Genomic DNA, 17,395 nt, shown 5'->3' with positions numbered 1-17,395 from the left:
ACACCACCGACCAATTCCACCCTCACTGAATTCCTGAGACGCGCCTTGTGGGCCGTCAGACGCTCGCCGTCTCCAAGCGCCACCTCATCACCAGCCGCCTCCAGCCACTCCGGACCACTGTCTTCATCCTCCCCCACTGCGGGAAACTTCCCCGCACGCTCCGCTCCATTCCCCACCGCCTCTGTCGACTTCCGCTTCAGCGCGCCCCGCTCCTCCATCTCCATCTCGTCCTCCTCCTCACACTCCGACCACCGACTAGGAGGCTCTGGCTCCCCCGTCACAGGAGAGGCACCAAGCGCCGACGGCAAAGACATCGATGACATCGGGCTGGCCGGTGAAATCGGACAAACCTCCACCAGGGGGAGCCCCACACCACCCTCCCGACCATGTGCTCCAGCCCTTTGTTCCACGGCATGTAGCATTTGGCTGTCGCTAGGCGAGCCATGCGGCCTAGCTTCCCCATCGCCCGGCTCGGCAGAAAGAATTCCACCGTCCTCCACCTCCGGCTCAGCAGACTGATCAGCGTCCTCCCCTCCATCCGCCCGAACAACCACTGCATAGGAGTCCCGGCGCCTGGGGCAGCAAACAAAATGTAGTTGATCTAAAGGTTATTTCTGCATGTGTCTTTATCATTGAAATTGTTGCAATCATTTCAGCTTTCTTATGTCCTGGACACAAATCGTCCAGGTACGGAAATCCTTGTGAAAGATGGTAACACCTGCCTCACAAGAGAGGATTTCTGGACCCTAGGTTGGAGTCGGTGTGTGGAATCTAACGTGAGTGTGTCATTGTAGTCTTTTAATTTGTGTGTTGTTGTACTGTGTGTGTGTGTGTTTGTTACAAGTGCTTTGGCTCCTTATATGAAGTTTGTGGTTATGCTGTATAAACATTTGATGACACTATAACGTATTTGTGTTTGAATTTAAATTATATTCTTTTTTTATACTAGATTGGAAATGCCTGTTTAAGGATTATCGGAGAGACCGCACAAAGACATGTATGTCAATCGATGCATACAAAGTGTTGTATTAGATATTCAGACTCGGGACAGAAATTAAGTCTAAATATCTAATATATAACAGAGACATAGGGATACAAAGCGCAAACCATAGTGATAATATCATACCACAAAAGCTACACTGTAACAAGATTCTGTGATTTTCACAGCATCACTGCTGTTTTTGAGAAAAATGTGTACTGTATTTGTGAATACAGTATGTTGCTGTGGTTTCGCTATGAATTATGGTCAAAAATGGTCAAACTACAGTAATAAAAATTTGCTGCGAATCATAACAAAGTAATAAATCTGACTCCTCCCTCAGCTTTTTGAAAATTTTGAAAAAACATGGCGGAAAATCAGTTGGGGTTTTCTGTTTTCTTTTTGCACATAAATAAGCTCCCAGATAGCAAGGTGACATTGCTATTATGTTGATTTTCCATCCAAATCATCATTTTGAAAAGATATTGAAAAGTCATGGATTTATGGTTTACTGGGAAATTTTGACGTGGTGACTGAAACGGACGACGTTTGAACTGTCCGGCGGGAGATCATTTTTGAGCAACAGTTCAGTCAGTCAGACCAACGGTGTTCAGCACTCTGTCAAGTTCGCAGCTCCACCTTAATGGTAAGCAGGCATTTATTTATGTAACGTTAATGTTTCATTGTGAAATTGTACTACATTAAATTCGGGCATGTGTACAGTCTATGTACGTTGTACTGTCTAACTTACAAACTCATCCATGCTTGTTGGATCAACTAAGTAACAACTAGTGATGGCGAGATGAAGCTTCTTGAACCCTTGAAGCTTTCCAGCCAAATGTGTTGAAAAGTGGTTCATTTCTCGAGGCTTCGAATGCACCCTAGGACACCTAATATAACACATAAAAATTCCACACACAAGAGCAATAGGCCTACCAAAAGCGCCATTTGGTCTGCAAATGCTTGATACATTCATAAGTACAGGCATTGGGGAATACAACCGATTCCCATGTTGAAATATTTTCTCTCTTTGTAGCCTAACAATTAAAGTAGTAGCTATAGGCGATCTCTGAAAGTTCATGAAAATCGAGACAAGGATCGAACCCAAGTTGCAAGATCCCTAACCTAAAGCCTTGCCCAGTGTCCCAAAGAGTGATTTCATTGTAGTGAAATATTTTCTCTTTTTGTAACAAATGAAGTAGAAGGTGATCCGTGAGAATATATAATCTCGAGTAAGGATTGAACCCAGGACGCGCGATTTCTAGTCCAACGTCTTACCCAGTGTCCTATCCTACAATCAGCCTTCTTCCAGAGAAAAAAATCTATATTCAAATTGTAGGCTGACGTTGGGTAAAATGACACAGAAGAGAGCAAAGTGGTTTTATAACTGAGTATGTTTGAAGAACAGAGGACAGTGAAAGTGCTTTGGTAACTGTAGTATTTTAAATGAACAGAGAGCAGTGAAATGTAGGCAAACAACCAACCAACGAATGACAACTACCCTCGAGTAGGCTACGTATTCGAGTATGGGGCATCTTAGTCGAAGCGTCCTGCCTAAAGTGAACCACAACTCGAAGCAGTGGAGCCAAACGAGGCCTCGAACGTCACGCCTGACGTCAAATTACCAATACAACTCAAGCCTCGATACGGGGCTTTGCTGGGAATGGCTTGACGTTCTCGACACACGCTTCGGAGCCTCGGTATCAACCGTAACATCACTAGTAACAACGTTAGGCTAGCTATCATAGTTGCTGTTGCTGTGAAGGTGGCATTAACGTTAATGTTTTATGTTACGTTAACGTTATGGCAGTCTCATTTATATTAGGCCTACCTTAGTTCTCAATAAGTTACAGTTTATTATATTTATATAATTTATATAAAACATTCGCTAGTAGTGCTAGGCCTAGTATGTTACTGTCACAATGTTAGGCTGAAGATGATGTGCTGCTGGTTAACGTTAACGTGGAGGTTTAGCTGCTACCAGCTAACTTATGTAACGTGAACTCCTCGTAATCATGTACGGTTTTGTGAGTTTAATAGGCTAACTTTAGCAATATTGATATAAGTTAACTTTAAGTCACATCTGACTATCATTAACCGTTGTTCGGACGAACAGCGCGAATGGCTGTTGCTGCAAGCAAACATCATCAATGAGCTCACCCAGCTGGCTAACGTTAAATATACCTTGCAAAACTGAGTTATGCTAACACCATCTTCAGCCTGGCATTTTGACAGTAAACTCAAAAAACATACAGTGTATATATATATAAATGATTATTCTAAAGTTTCACTTGTAAGTAGCCTTCAGTTTCAGTTGAAAATTGTTATCTAACACTGTTTCTTTTTTTCTTCTATTTCTGCTAGGTGCTGCTTCACTCTGCTACTGGTGGTGGATCAGACTGCAACCGTTGGTCTAACGTTAGGATGCAGCACACGAGAATTTCTAACTGGAAAAAAGTGAATAAATGTACTTGCTTTTCAAACTGATAACAAGTTGTCAATGGTTATTTATGCAAGTTTGTGTAGCCTAAACCATACCTAGGCCTAGCCAAATTTATCCTGGCTTTAGATAAAGCAGGATATGAATTTCCCAAAATTACTGTATATAATATTACAGCACTGGTATTACTACTGTACTTAGTTACAGTATAATCCATAAGTACTGTGATTAAAAATACGGTAGACAATTCAATACTGTATACATTACAGCACTGGTAGTACTACTGTAGTTTGCATTTACAGTATCAGGCATAGGTACTGTGATTTCATATACAGTAGGTGAACTGTAGAGTGAAATACAGCAACTTGCTGGTTATTTGCTTCCAGCAAGTTGCTGTAAATTTTACGTTAAACTTTTTACAGTGTATTATGCATATTACTACATCTTACTGATCTATTTTTTATTGCAAACACCAGAGGAAAAACGTCCACATTGCAGATCTTTACATGGTCCCTACATGGAAAAACACAAGTGTGAACCCAATGCTGAAACTGGCGGTAGGTTGTCAACGCTTTGCCAAAAGCATCACATATGAGGAAATGTTGAGTGTATTGTAACATGTTTTTGTGCTAATACACACAGAACAACCAAAGACACAAAGATCTCATCCTATTTCCTGCTTGGAGCAGGCGGGATGGTGCAGCAGACCATTACCTTCTTTGCGTTGAGTATAACTTTATATTACCAACTTGACATTTTGGAATTGTATTTTTGATGAAATGTAACACATAATGCTATTTCTGCATTAATCCGTTGCAGGCGTTACAGAGAAATCCTGATGTTAGATTCTTTGAACCCCGAAGGGTTTGGAGACGAGGCCTACAGAGCAGTGTTTAGGTTTTGATTTGACAATAATTACTGGCCTTGTTCTATGGCCAAACATGTTCAAAAGTGGTGTTGTTCTAATACCACTTTCTTAACCCATTAATGACCTCAGTGAAAATGTTATGATATGAATGACCACAACCTAGTTTGTTCATAAGAAATCTGGTTCATATTCTGCTAACATAGTAGCCCTGTTCTGTGGCTCTGTGTTCTATAGTATAGGTAGCCTTGTTCTCAGGCTACAAAACAAATGCTGTAGTTAATTATCTGATCAGTGTTGTTATTATGTGTATCAGAGAGATAGCATGCTGCATTGAAGGGGGACAATGGACAGAGAAGACTGGAGCAGACGTTGAGGTGTTCACGTTATGTACTTTTTATGGGCATAATCCCATTCAAAACTTTGAAAAAAACAGTACAATGATGTCTCTCTTCATACATTTGTTTTTGCCCCCCCACCCCCCAGAATTTCCCTACACAGATATCTTGCAATTCCTGCGGGATTTTCATGTTGATGGTAAGACATATTTCTCAATAACATGTTACAGTAGCTCGTCATGATGTCAGTTTTATGCAAGAGCCACTAAAATGCAAACAGATCATATTCATGGTATTTTTTCACAGTATGCCCTCTGCTTGTGCACCTCAACTCCATACTGTTTCTCAGAGGTATCCTCTTTTTCTATCCTTTTGTTAAAAAAAAGGAAATAATGTTAAACATCAGGGTAGTAATTTTGTGCTTCTAATTGTATTTTTTAGAGTGACATACCACAAATAAGGAGGTGGTGGTGTGTGCAACTGTTGGAGAGATTTGGAATAGAAGGGTATGCATATAATCTTGTTATAGTAAAGGATTCAAAGATATCTATGTGAAGTCTGTTGCTATTTGAGAACTTGAACAAGCAGAGATATCCAGTAGATCGTATGGCTCATATGACCGTTGATAGCAATTTTTGTGATTCATTTGTGTGTTGCTATACGGGTTTTCATACACTGCAGCTCAGGTCTCACCTTAGCATGGCCCAAGTGCATCTTCATTATGACAGTTGCCCTGTGTGTAGTTCAACTTCCTAGTAATGTAAGTATATTACCAATGCACTTCAATCTAATAATTTTATTTTAGTTATGGTGAAGTCTTCGCACACTGGACAAAGGAATGCCGGGAGCTTCTTGAGGGAAGGCATTCTCCAGTTTTCAGGACAAAGAGAAAGCTAGAGCAGGACACGGAGGTTAGTTATCTAGAAGGACCTAATATACAGGTGCTGGTCATATAATTAGAATATCATTTAAAAGTTGATTTATTTCAGTAATTCCATTCCAAAAAATGGAAATTGTATAATGTATACATTCATTTCACACAGACCGATTTAATCAAGTTTTTTTTTTTTTTTTGATGATTATAACTGACAACTAATGACAACTGCAGCTGGAGTCAAACAACGTTGTTTTACTTGCTCCAGATGCCAACAGGGGGCGGCGCTAGGAAGCGTTTTTTTATATAAAGCATTTTTCTCATAACTGCAGATAAGTAGCAGAGAGTAGCCGTGCCTCATTATTTCTATCCTTATTACAGGTTAGTAAATGTGTAAAACCCTGTTGAGACATAACAGAAACATGATGTTAACTAACTATGTTGGGTTAAGTAGTTTTGATAGACATGCTGTGTGAATAAGTTAGCTAACGTTACCGTCAAGAGAAGGCAAAGTCTTAACGCGGGAAGCTAGCTGATGGTGGCGCATTTGTTTAAGATAGTAAATACTGTAAAATACTCATACTTCATGTGGTTATGTTGAAATTGTTAATGTTTCATATGTGAGTGAGTGTAATATCTGAAGTTATACTCGTGCTTATGCTGTGTGCGTAAGTTAACGTTACCATCAAGAGAAGACGTGTATGTGTATGTGTCACTTAATATCATAGCTTAATATTCAATAACACTGCAAATTGAATCGTCCAGGCAAACATGGCACAGGGAGTCAGGCAAGAGGGGGTTTCGGACAGGGACCATAAACAATGGTGCATGGCAGACGCAAAGAAGTTCTGCATCTATCAGTCATCTGAGACAGGATTGAGGTGGGTTTAAAGGTTAAATTAAGAAACAAAAACTTTTAAAGCCTATTCAACAGTTTCACTGCCCCTGTGTCTGTTCAGTATATTCTTTAATTAGTTCAATGATGCACTGTCTAAATATTTACATGTCTTGTATGTGGTTAGACTCTTGTACCCAGATGCTGTGTCTGTGGAGTGGATGCAGTGTCAGAAGTGTAAGGGCTGGCTGCACAAACACTGTGCTGGAGATTTTCAGCTGGAGACATTCAACTGTGGATGCAATGAAGTGTATGACAGCACAAGAGTAGCCTAACAATATTATTGGAATTAGGGCTGTCAATCTGGAGTCACTGTGTCTGACTAATGTCTGGTTTGAATTATATGCAGGATCTTGGCTGCTATTGAAAATGAAGGATTTCTGTCTGTTTTCTCGAAAGATCAGCTGTTTTTAAAGTATGTTAAAATAAACATAGGAAAAATATTTTTTGTACACATGGTCTTTAAGTTGTTTAGTTAGGATATATGCATTTGTAATTATTCAAATGTCTTTGGTGTGTTTGCAGAATGAGTAGTCTATCTCTCGTAGGAATGTGTGATGTACTCACAAAGAGTTACAGAGGCTAGAATATAGTTTTTTCTTTCTGCCGGATTATAAGCATCTCTGAACTGACCACATTTCAGCCCTCTAGGTCTCTTGATATCCCTTAGAAACACAACTGAGCCCTAGCACCAGGTCTTGTGAAGTTGTGTGCAAAAGTAGATCAATATAGAATGAAAATATGAGTGGTTTAGACTATTATTTGCCAAGGTATGCCCATGCGTTTTGTAAAATGCCTATGGATACTCCCCATAGGACACTTTGTTATCCAAAATGCATAATGACAATCAAATCCTTTCTGCACATGAACCCCTTTGTGTAGAAGCATAATCCTGGTCTCAAATGAAAGGTAACACTATCTCTATCAGTGCTTACATGTTCACCCTTCATTGCTTTGTTTTAAGAGCTTGCATGACGATCTCACCAGTGGGAGGATGCGTTCAAACAGGATGTTTCTTTGGCACAACCCAGCATATCTGAAACTAAAGCAACATCTGAAGCTGAAGATGCAAGATTTCAGTGAAGAGCGGATAAATAAAAATGTCTATCTATGTACAGCGGAGATAGAAAGTACAGTGCAACCGGGAAGTTTTCAGACCCTTTCAAGTTTTCCACATTTTTTTATGTTTCAGACTCATCTTAAAATGGATTCAATTCATTGTTTTTTCTCATTAATCTACACACAATAATCCAAACACACACAGGTTTTTGGAGTGTTTTGTAAATGTATAATACATTAAAGACTGATGTTTACCAAAATTGTAAATGCGTAAAGAAGGACAACCATCAGTGCAGCACTTAACCAATCAGGCCTTTATGGTACCAAAAAGCACCTGAACGACTCTCAGACCATGAGGAATATTTCCGAAACACTCCGGACAGTGTTGGAGTATTGTGTGTGTAGATCGATGAGAAAAAAAATGAATTGAATCCATTTTAAGATTAATCTGAAACATAACCAAATGTGGAAAACTTGACTGGAAACTTTCCGGTTGCACTGTATTGGACGGGTTTTAATTTTTACCACTTAGAGAGAGCTCCAGGAAATCTGGGAAGAAGCAGGTACAAATTTTACAGACTAAACAATGGGCAATGCACAGCAGCATTTCTACTTCAAGCATGTTGTGTAATGTGACAACCGTCTTGACAATGCTACATTCTCCCAGTATTCCATAGGCTTGTCCAAATGTTGTGTGGGAAAATTTACATGAGGTTCAGTATGTGTTCTTGCAGTGTTGTGGACTAAACATGCGTGGGTCATGAGAGTGGAGTCCATAACCGGTTGTTTTCTCTATAGTAATTTTACCTGTTGCTTCCTAATTTGTCTGAAATCTTTCTGTCTCAATAGACCTTTGAGCTATTGAGGGCCATTGAAGAAGCCACTGGAATTGGGGAAAAGATAGCAAGTGGCGAGATTCACATGATGGATTTCATATTCGATGTTATGTACCCTGAGGTAAAATGATCATTTTAAAACTGATAGTTCCGGTCCTTGATTGTGATTGGCTGAATCGTATTCTATGCCGTTGTAAAATGCAGCATAAACATACACCTTGACCTTGCATTTTGTTCTATATTACTGCGCTACCATAACTTGATCAAAAGTTAAAGTAGCTGCATCTCAACGTTGCTTGCCAACCATTCAGGAAGAATGATTATCTAGGAATAACTTGTTATATTTCTAGCTGCTGTGCCTTTACTTTATGAAACTTTGGTATTTATAACAGTTTCAGAAAAGCAATAAGCCCTGTGCCTAACAACGCCCCTTAGCTGTTGTAGAATCAGTGTAACCTACGGCCTCTCGGGGCTTATTGCTTAAATCTAGCTTTATTCAGAAATTAGAGTAAATTAATGGGTTTATCATTGAGTCTATATAAAACAAAAACATGAAAAGTGCACTGTTTATGGACGACCGCAAGGTAATAAAATGAACTGTTTTTCAGATCATCATAAAAATACTGCAGGCGGATGGAGTTACCCGACTGCAGGCTGAAATCCTGCTGGCCAGTGGGAGTTTATCCTAAGCCACAGAACATTCATACTTTTTCAAGCTCATACTCATTCATACTGGTTCATTTATACTAACAATTTAGGACTTTATCCTAAGCTACAGAACATTCATACAGAACATTTATACTGGTTCATACTCATACTCATTCATACTGGTTCATTCATACTAACAATTTTTTAAACGCTAGCCTATCTTGTGTCTTATTTTCACGATGTTTGTTTTTGTCACATGTGCATTAAATTAAATTATTTATTATTGCTGACAGTGGTTTTATTTTATTTAGATACTTTATTGATCCCCAAGGTTGAATTCAAGGTCCCAGTAGCTTAAGACACCACACAACATAAACAGGATGATTAAAAAAAAATCCACATTACTAAAATGAACAGTAAAAGACACTAAAACAAATGAATGAATGTACTAAGGATGCATAAGCATGAGGCGCTTGCAGTGACAGGGCAGAGACTGACCCTGTAATTCAGTATGTAGTGGTAAGGTGTTTAATGAGTTGTGTGTCATGGTTGTAGTGCAAATAAGTGCAACAGTGCAGGGTTGAAGTCTAGCAACCAGCTATAAATATGGACAATATAAGAGACCAGCATTGAATATAAGAGAAAAATGTAAGCATAGTAATATAATATCTAGTATAATTATATGGACAATATAGAAAACATTGTAATATAAGAATTATAGCAGCAGTGCAAGATAGGTTTTAAGTAATAGGGTATCAGCCATTGGTCAAGTATGTCTGATGTTAGACCACTGTCCAGGCTGGGGGATGGAGGGAGGGCTTGTACACATGGGCTAATAGCCAGTAAAAAGAGTAGACAGTGAATAGTCAGAGGTCATGGAAGTTGTAGAGGCAGACAAAAAAAACCTCACGGCCACCTAGCTAAAAAAAACAGTAGGGGAGAGCCGGGACAGTTGAAACACTTTTTAATTAAACGTAATTTACAAAGTGATCGTACCACACTGAAAGCTAATATTTGGTCACTAGTAAGCTACATCTGTCCTCTGTCAAATACAAATGCATTTTCAGCTTTGAACAAAACCGTTCAGGAATTATTACAGCAAAAGTGGGACGTGCGTTTTGTTTCATTCGTCCCTCCTGGTCGGGACAGTTGAAACAACATAAGGGGACGAATGAAACATACAGTTTAAGCCATATAAACGTCCCACAACTTCAAAATGTTACTACATATCATGAATGGTACTCCCAAAAGGTGTTATTTTAGATAGATTGTTGCAGGGCTATACGTCTTCGTGCATGTCTGTTAACAATTCATTGCCATCATCGTGAAGCGTATGAAGCGGTTTTTGAAATATCATGTCCTGTGGATGATTCTGCCATGTTTATAGCTAGAATGGTAAGCTTTCCCATTTATATCATGTTTATATTGTTGAAAATGTCGTTTCACTAGGTTTTTACGTGGGTTAGGCCACTGCACATCCAAATAAGTATGCTTAACGACCCATCGGCCGTCAGTCTCCATAGGATAACATGGGGAAACTTAACCCCCTACCTGGTGGGCCCAAATGTATTTTCATCTTCCTAAAACTGTTTTTCCATGTCTCACCTCCATAGATGATTGTTTAAACACAGATATTTGTGCATTTAATTAAAATACATGGAGGTACAGCCTGTTCGGGACGATTGAAACAAGTGTTTCAATCGTCCCGACACAGACATATGACGCTATAGCTTGTTTTGCTTTCCATGTAAACAAGCATGCGATATGAAAGTCTGGGATTGTGGAGAACACTAAATGGTCTACTGAATAAGCATTAAGTCGAACCTTTAAATGAAAAACACTGATTAATAATCGAAAAAATGTAACCGCTAATGAAGTTTACTTTTGCGCATCAAAACTCGTTTATCGCCTGTAACTCCATGATAAAATGACATAGCAGGAAGATATTTGGCTGATAGAAGGAGGTAACATGCTCTATGTTTTGACCAAAGGACGTCTGTCTATCATCATTACACTCGGAGAAAACTGGATTGTTTCATTCATCCCGTGTCTCAACCCTTACGCAACAAAAATATATTTCTCAATATATTATGTAACAATATATTTAAAGCGTATTCATATATTGTGAATTTTAAATGGTAATATATCTTAGAATATATTATATAATGATATATTATATATGCAAGTGATATATTACACAGTATATTAAAATACTGCAATTATTGCCGTTTTCATATATTGATTAAATACATTATTATACTACTTAATATATTATTAAATATATTGAAATATGTCCCATATTGTTTGAGATTATATATCAGAAGAGGCATTCTTAATATATGTAAATATATGATAATATTATATGAGACATATATATGAAATATACCTCAATGTACAAGATAATATAATCAGATATATATGGGAACATATATCTTATCTATGTTAAAAAATATATTGATTATTTGTGTATATATATATAGCTGTATGTATTGTACAGTATATTGTATACATGGTACGTATGAAATTATCTAATGTAGTGTGTTAAATTGTATGCAACTGACATTTTCTTTGTATACAACTTAGTTTTGACTACCATTACCTGATGAATGAGAATCTTCAGATAATCTAATGTACAATTTCTGTCTTACATTTGGAAATATTGAATAATACATCAATATACAGTATTTTCTTAACTGAATAAGGTTTATTTTTTTAAAACAACTAAATGAACAAAAACTGTAAATAAAAACATTTAGAAAGAACACCTGTCCTTCAATAAAAAGAAAAAAGAATAAGTGCAACAACAGAATAGTCCTGAGGGACAATCAAAGGACAACAAACAAAAGTGCACATGCTAAGGTCCACTGCCTGTGCTTCAACTGCCTGTGGACTTCTTCTCTTGATGCCTCAATTCACAGATTCTCTTATTTATGGCCGTTCGGATATCGGCGATCTTCACACCTGGATGTTTCTGAGTAACTGCATCTGTATAAGATAACATAAGAAAGACAAATGTTATCCTCTGATTGTTGCAAAAGGAAAGATGAGGTGGATCCCAATACTGGTAATATTTTTCTAGCATATATTAATTCACTAAAAATATTTTTTTAGTCTTACCAAGTAAAGCTTTTAGCTTCTTGGGGTCCAGAGGCTGACGTCTCTCTGGTTGGACTGAAGTAAGACTTCGATGCTGAACAGGCCCAGCAGGAGGGTGCGGGCCATGCCCTTTGCTGTTGATTGTGCCTTTGCCGTCTCCCAACAATGGGCAGCCACCCTGATGTCATCATTCCCTAGTTGCACCTAATCAATTGAGAGAAGAAAAGACAAACAGGAACAAACAAACAGTTTTTAATTGACGTTTTTAAAGAAAAATTACCAATGACAGAATGTTTTTTATCGATTATTACAAAAATGTACTTACTGATGTTGCTTTGGGAGATGTAGGTTGAGGAGATGATGGTAGAGCAGCACTGGTCTCACATTAACTTTCACCTTCATAGCTTGAGCTTTCGGTCATCTTGTCTGCAATGAGGGTCTTCACAGCTGATAAGACTGATAGAATTTCTGGAAAATATGGCCCACTGAATTTACTACAACAGGACACCAAACAAGTTGCAAATACATAACATGTTAAAAATAAAAAATAAAAACTCCTGTAGTCCATGAACTGCATATCACATGCTGCTTTTTCAATTTAGGTTTAATTGATAATTAACACAACGTGTATAATTCATGTTTCAATGCCAATTCAAAATGCATGTAAAGCGAGACGCATGACTAGGCTAATGGCCGTTAGCTAGCCTGCTAAAAATTCAAATGAAGCAGGACTCGCATGACTTTCGGCCTAGTCCCGCTCAATGTCCAAAAGCTAACTTTATTTGGCCAGCAAACATTACTTGGAAAATGATGCAAAAACCTCAGCAGGTGCCATCAAGATTATTGTATGACTAATTAAGTATAAAGACATTATAAGCACAAATACTTGCCTGCCCACTGCAAAATGTGTGCTGATTCAACTGGCCACTCATTTAGCAGGCTTTTTCACACCGATGCTGCGACACTCGACAAGATACTCTTTTTCCGTGACCCAATTTATGGGCACTATGCTAAGGGCGCCTTTATCATTCCCCTTCGACCAGCTCACAAGAGCAAACTTCATTTTTTCTTCTAACCGCGACCACATGCAGAGAACAGTACACTGGTAGACGCCGTTAATGTTGGCTGGCTTGTCGTTCTTCGCGCCCGATTTTTTATATGGCTCTGTTCCGCCAGGTTAAGGTGTCTATGGTAACAACTAGCTCGCCCAATCAGAGACGTTGCTTTTACACCGCAGGGTTCTGGGTAGTGTTGTAAAATTCTGCTGGTTAAAGGGGTGGTTCAGGATTTTGGACATAAGACCTCATTTCCAAGTAAGCAAGTGTGATATTTATTAGTGGAGACCGTTTTCAACACGTTTCATCCAGTCCTTCTAATTGCAGAGTTTGCAGGTGCTAGGCTAGCGCAAGTCAACGGTATGTGCTAGCCTGCCACTAAAAACAGTCTTACCCACTCCACAGTACACCCGAGGCAAATAAATTATAACGCCAGACTATCGATGTAAATGTCTGTATTGATACTGTTATTTCTAACGTTATTCTATCCTTGCATTTCAACGATCGCATTACATTTTGAGGGACTAGTTTCTTACCACGACGGAATTATACTTGCTCCGGTTCGTAGTACTGCGCCGAAAAGTAAACAGTAAAGCGCACTCCAATCACTGATCTATAAAGAACACTGGATAGTGCAACTACGTCACAAACCTGAAGCCTCCGTGAAATCGGCGCGGCGGCCATATTGGGACCACTTGCTGGTCCGAACCATAGGTCCGAACCCCATGGTCTAGCCTACGCTGCTCCATTCTGCAAATAGCATTTCACTCACCAAAATGATCTAGCCTAGGCTGCGTGATGCACACACGGAGAAAATCACTGTAGGCTTTTAATGTTGTGAATGTAGCCTGTGGCATAATAATAATAATAATAATAATAATAATAATAATCGTAGTAGCCTATAAAACAGACACAGACAAAGGTCTCCAGAGTAGCCTATTTATTTATTTAGGGGTTCTTGATATTTTTTGTGCGATTGACCTGCATGGAGAGGGAAGACAAACAATGTTAATAGGCTTATAAACAATAGTTTGGTCACAGTAATAGGCTACCTCATTGGTGTTTGAACAATACCAATTTGTTCAGCTTCTTCCTGACGTTTAGTCCCGTCGCTTTCTGGCTGTGTTCTTTCCCCAGGTGATATAGCCTTATTTTACAGTATGATTTTGTGATTAATTTTATTAAATGAAAAACATGATTGTCGTTGATCGCGGTGTCCATCATATGATTATTCAGATCTGTGAAGATGTATGAAAGGTTCAGCTCTCCCAGCACGCTAGAGGCTATGGCCTCCGGAATCCCCTTTCCTAAAATGACCAAAATAACGTTATTATTGCGGTGTGTGGTGATTGATATACTGTACATCATGCATTTATTTATTTCAATTGCTGTTTTTTTTTTTTTTTTAAGTTTGGGTTTTAAAAAAATGAAATCTAGGCAAGACAGATGACACGCAGCTGGAGGCTTCATGAAGGGGTCGATGTAGCAGCTGTTAACGTTGCGGAAGAACAGAGCCAGAGGACAAGGACTCGAGTCGGAGGTAATGTGATTTGCAGTGTTGTCTTGTAGTGTTGTTGCAAATCTGGGTAAACGTGCTTAAAATATTAAATATTTATCGTGGCTTATCCACAACCTGGCGGTAGCTACTTTTTTAATCTTCGCTAACTGGAAGTCAGTCAGTCAGTCAGTCAAAAAATATGACATGGCCTGCCTGCTTAATAACCAAAGGAATATGATCGACGTTGTATGATACAGGAATTTGTTTAGTTGTTGGGTGAATTTTCAGCGTTGAAACTTATAGATTAACTTTCTGGTCAGCACTCGATCTCCAGCTGTAACGTTAACAAGCTAGCTGCTAACGTTAACCCAGCCGGTTTTTCTTCTAACGTTAATTGGGGCGTGCCACGACGAAATGAGTCCAGTTTGACAAAATAAAAAATTGGTTTATTGGATATTTATAATCCACAGACCTTATGGTTTAAAACAAGGGGTCATTTGTTCAATTCTGTTATGCAACCCAGAGATATTAATGACTTCTTGCAGAGGCCAAAAGCCAAAAACACGAAATTATCAGACCAAAGAAAACGGAAACTTTAGCTGCTAACGTACTGTTCTCACGTACAGCAAGTGTCTGAAAGAAGAAGAACACGTGAACTTTGTATCCGAACTTTAATGCAGCCTATACATTTGGCCTTCATATATCTAGGTCAATGTACAGTAAAATATGTAAATTAATGATTGATAAGAGGTTTAAAGAATGTGTTCGTGGTGAAATTAGAAAATACATATTTTAGTCATTTTTTGACCGTCTCTGTATTTTTTTTCCGACCCTCTCCTCTCTGCGCTGTATCTCGAAATGTAGGACACTGGACTCATTTCTTGGTGGCACGCCCTAAATGGTGTAATGTGGTTAGTAAATTTACATTTCCTCTGAACAGTGCAGAAGCGCATTTTTCATTGGAACAGTTTTCCAATTTGGCCAGGCTGAAATCTGTTAAGGTAATGCAATTGTTAATTTGACATGCAAATATAGCAATTCAAGAGTTATACAGTTGAACAGTGAGTGCACGAAGTATTGAGTTACTTAGATGAAAGACTAAGTAATACAACACAAACTTAATTGAAAATGTAAATTGTATGCCACACTGCAATGTAATTTTATAGGGAAATGAGTCAGGATAATTGCATACCTTGAGGGAGCTGACCATTAGTTGAGGCAAGCATTCTCTGAAATCTCCTCTCTGTCTCCTCACAGATTTTAACGACACTACTTGTTGGTTTGAACAACCCTCCTCTGTCCTTAAGTTTCAGAAATGGCGATGTTGCAGCAAGCGATGTTGAGCCTAAAGCCTGACAGCATCTATCGCACATGATCTGGCCAGCTACCATCCTTCCCACATACCCAGCAATGTATGATATTGCAGCCGCTTTGTATTCGGATAGATCAGCCATGTTTGGTGAGTCACTATAATCATGGTCCCTATCTTGGGGTTTTCTTGCACACAGATCATATTTTCTGATGATGGCGACATTGGAAATGCTCACATCCTCGAAACTGAAAGAAGGTCTGTTGGATCTTGACGCTGGCAATTTCCAACCACGCCACCGATGCTGCTCCTCAACAACAGCCGTTTGTAGGCAGCTGTGAACTGTTGAGCATTTGGGTTGTTGTTGAAACCCCCAGCTGAACGTACAGCACCAAAGAACAACTCCAGGTGGTCCTGGCTCAGCTTGTATGTTAACAGGTATTTCAGTGGAGCCTGGTCTTTCTCCACCCACTCCTGGAAGATGCCCTTGGTGCTTTCGATCCCGGCCAAAAATCCCAGAAATCCTGTCTTTCGTCGGCTTCGGTACATCAACTCTCCACCTGGGGTTTTGAGGCCAGAGATGTACTTGAAGGCCTCAGTCAAAAATGGAGCCCAGCCCTCTTTATTAGAGACACGAAGAGCAGACTTATACCCCTTGGCAAAGGGATCCCTTGAGTTTAGAATGTCAAATAGATGGTCAAACATTCTGATGAATCACACTGTTGGTGCAGATCCTGTGAACTGCTTGAGTTTAAGGACATTAGTGCAGAACTCTAAACAGGGTTCCCGCGGATCCTTAAAAAGTCGTAAAAAGTCTTAAATACAACTTTCGGTTTTTAAGGCCTAAAAAAGTCTTAAATTGTCTGGGATGTCTTGAATTTTTGAAAGGGAGGTATTAAATTTGCGTATGGGACCGCCAGCAAGTGCAAGAGCGAGTGAAATGTCTCTATCCGGTTTTTCGTGTATTTAAAACGCAATTGTATAAGTGACTATAAGGCAACGGGAGGAAGTGTAGTGGTTACAGAGTGAAGATGTTTTCACGGGTGTGGTTAAAGGTGTGAAAACGGTAATAATATGTACAAATATGCCTGACGTTTTCGTGGTGTAGCCGTGGCCTGAGAGATATGCAGGTAGCCTACATGAGGTAGAATGAGCGGGAGAAAGAGTTGGTAAGCCAGTTAGCGATAGGGTGGCCATACGTTGGAATTTAGGCAGGACATAGCCTATGGATTTTAAAAGCCCTGTCCGGCCCAGCCATAAGCCGGACGCTTATTTGTCCTTTTTGGAGTTGCGCTGGGCATCATGGTTTCACAAACTATGGACGTGAAGACTGCTGGTCAAATTATGCGCAGTGATTCTGTCACTCGTCTGATAATTTGCTGCGAAGGAAGGAACCACGGACTGACAGAAAAAGAAAACAAACGTTTTTGCAATCAGGAGGAAATATGTTAAGTTGATCTGTTTGCATCTTTCCAACGTGTGTTGCTGGCCTAGCCTAGGGAA

At 39.3% G+C, this 17,395-nt stretch overlaps 2 long non-coding RNA genes across 2 annotated transcripts; both read left to right on the top strand.

Annotated features, from left to right (window-relative positions):
* Window positions 1-656: 656 nt before the first annotated feature.
* Window positions 657-3,976, top strand: LOC143100130 (uncharacterized). Its single transcript, XR_012981838.1, has 3 exons — window positions 657-776; window positions 950-997; window positions 3,896-3,976. It is a non-coding gene; the product is annotated as an uncharacterized LOC143100130 (long non-coding RNA).
* Window positions 3,977-4,071: 95 nt separating this feature from the next.
* On the top strand, window positions 4,072-6,650 carry LOC143100128 (uncharacterized). The gene is made up of 5 exons (XR_012981837.1): window positions 4,072-4,142; window positions 4,601-4,661; window positions 4,771-4,821; window positions 4,929-5,533; window positions 6,519-6,650. It is a non-coding gene; the product is annotated as an uncharacterized LOC143100128 (long non-coding RNA).
* Window positions 6,651-17,395: the final 10,745 nt, after the last annotated feature.

Source organism: Alosa pseudoharengus, unplaced genomic scaffold (genome assembly GCF_046254945.1).
Source record: "Alosa pseudoharengus isolate Yale_2024_CS ecotype anadromous, Long Island Sound unplaced genomic scaffold, YU_APseudo_1.1 YU_APseudo_1.1_scf_3, whole genome shotgun sequence".
Taxonomy (NCBI): Eukaryota; Metazoa; Chordata; class Actinopteri; order Clupeiformes; family Clupeidae; genus Alosa; species Alosa pseudoharengus.
The sequence above is the reverse complement of the archived record's forward strand: the minus strand, read 5'-3'. Positions and strand labels throughout refer to the sequence as shown.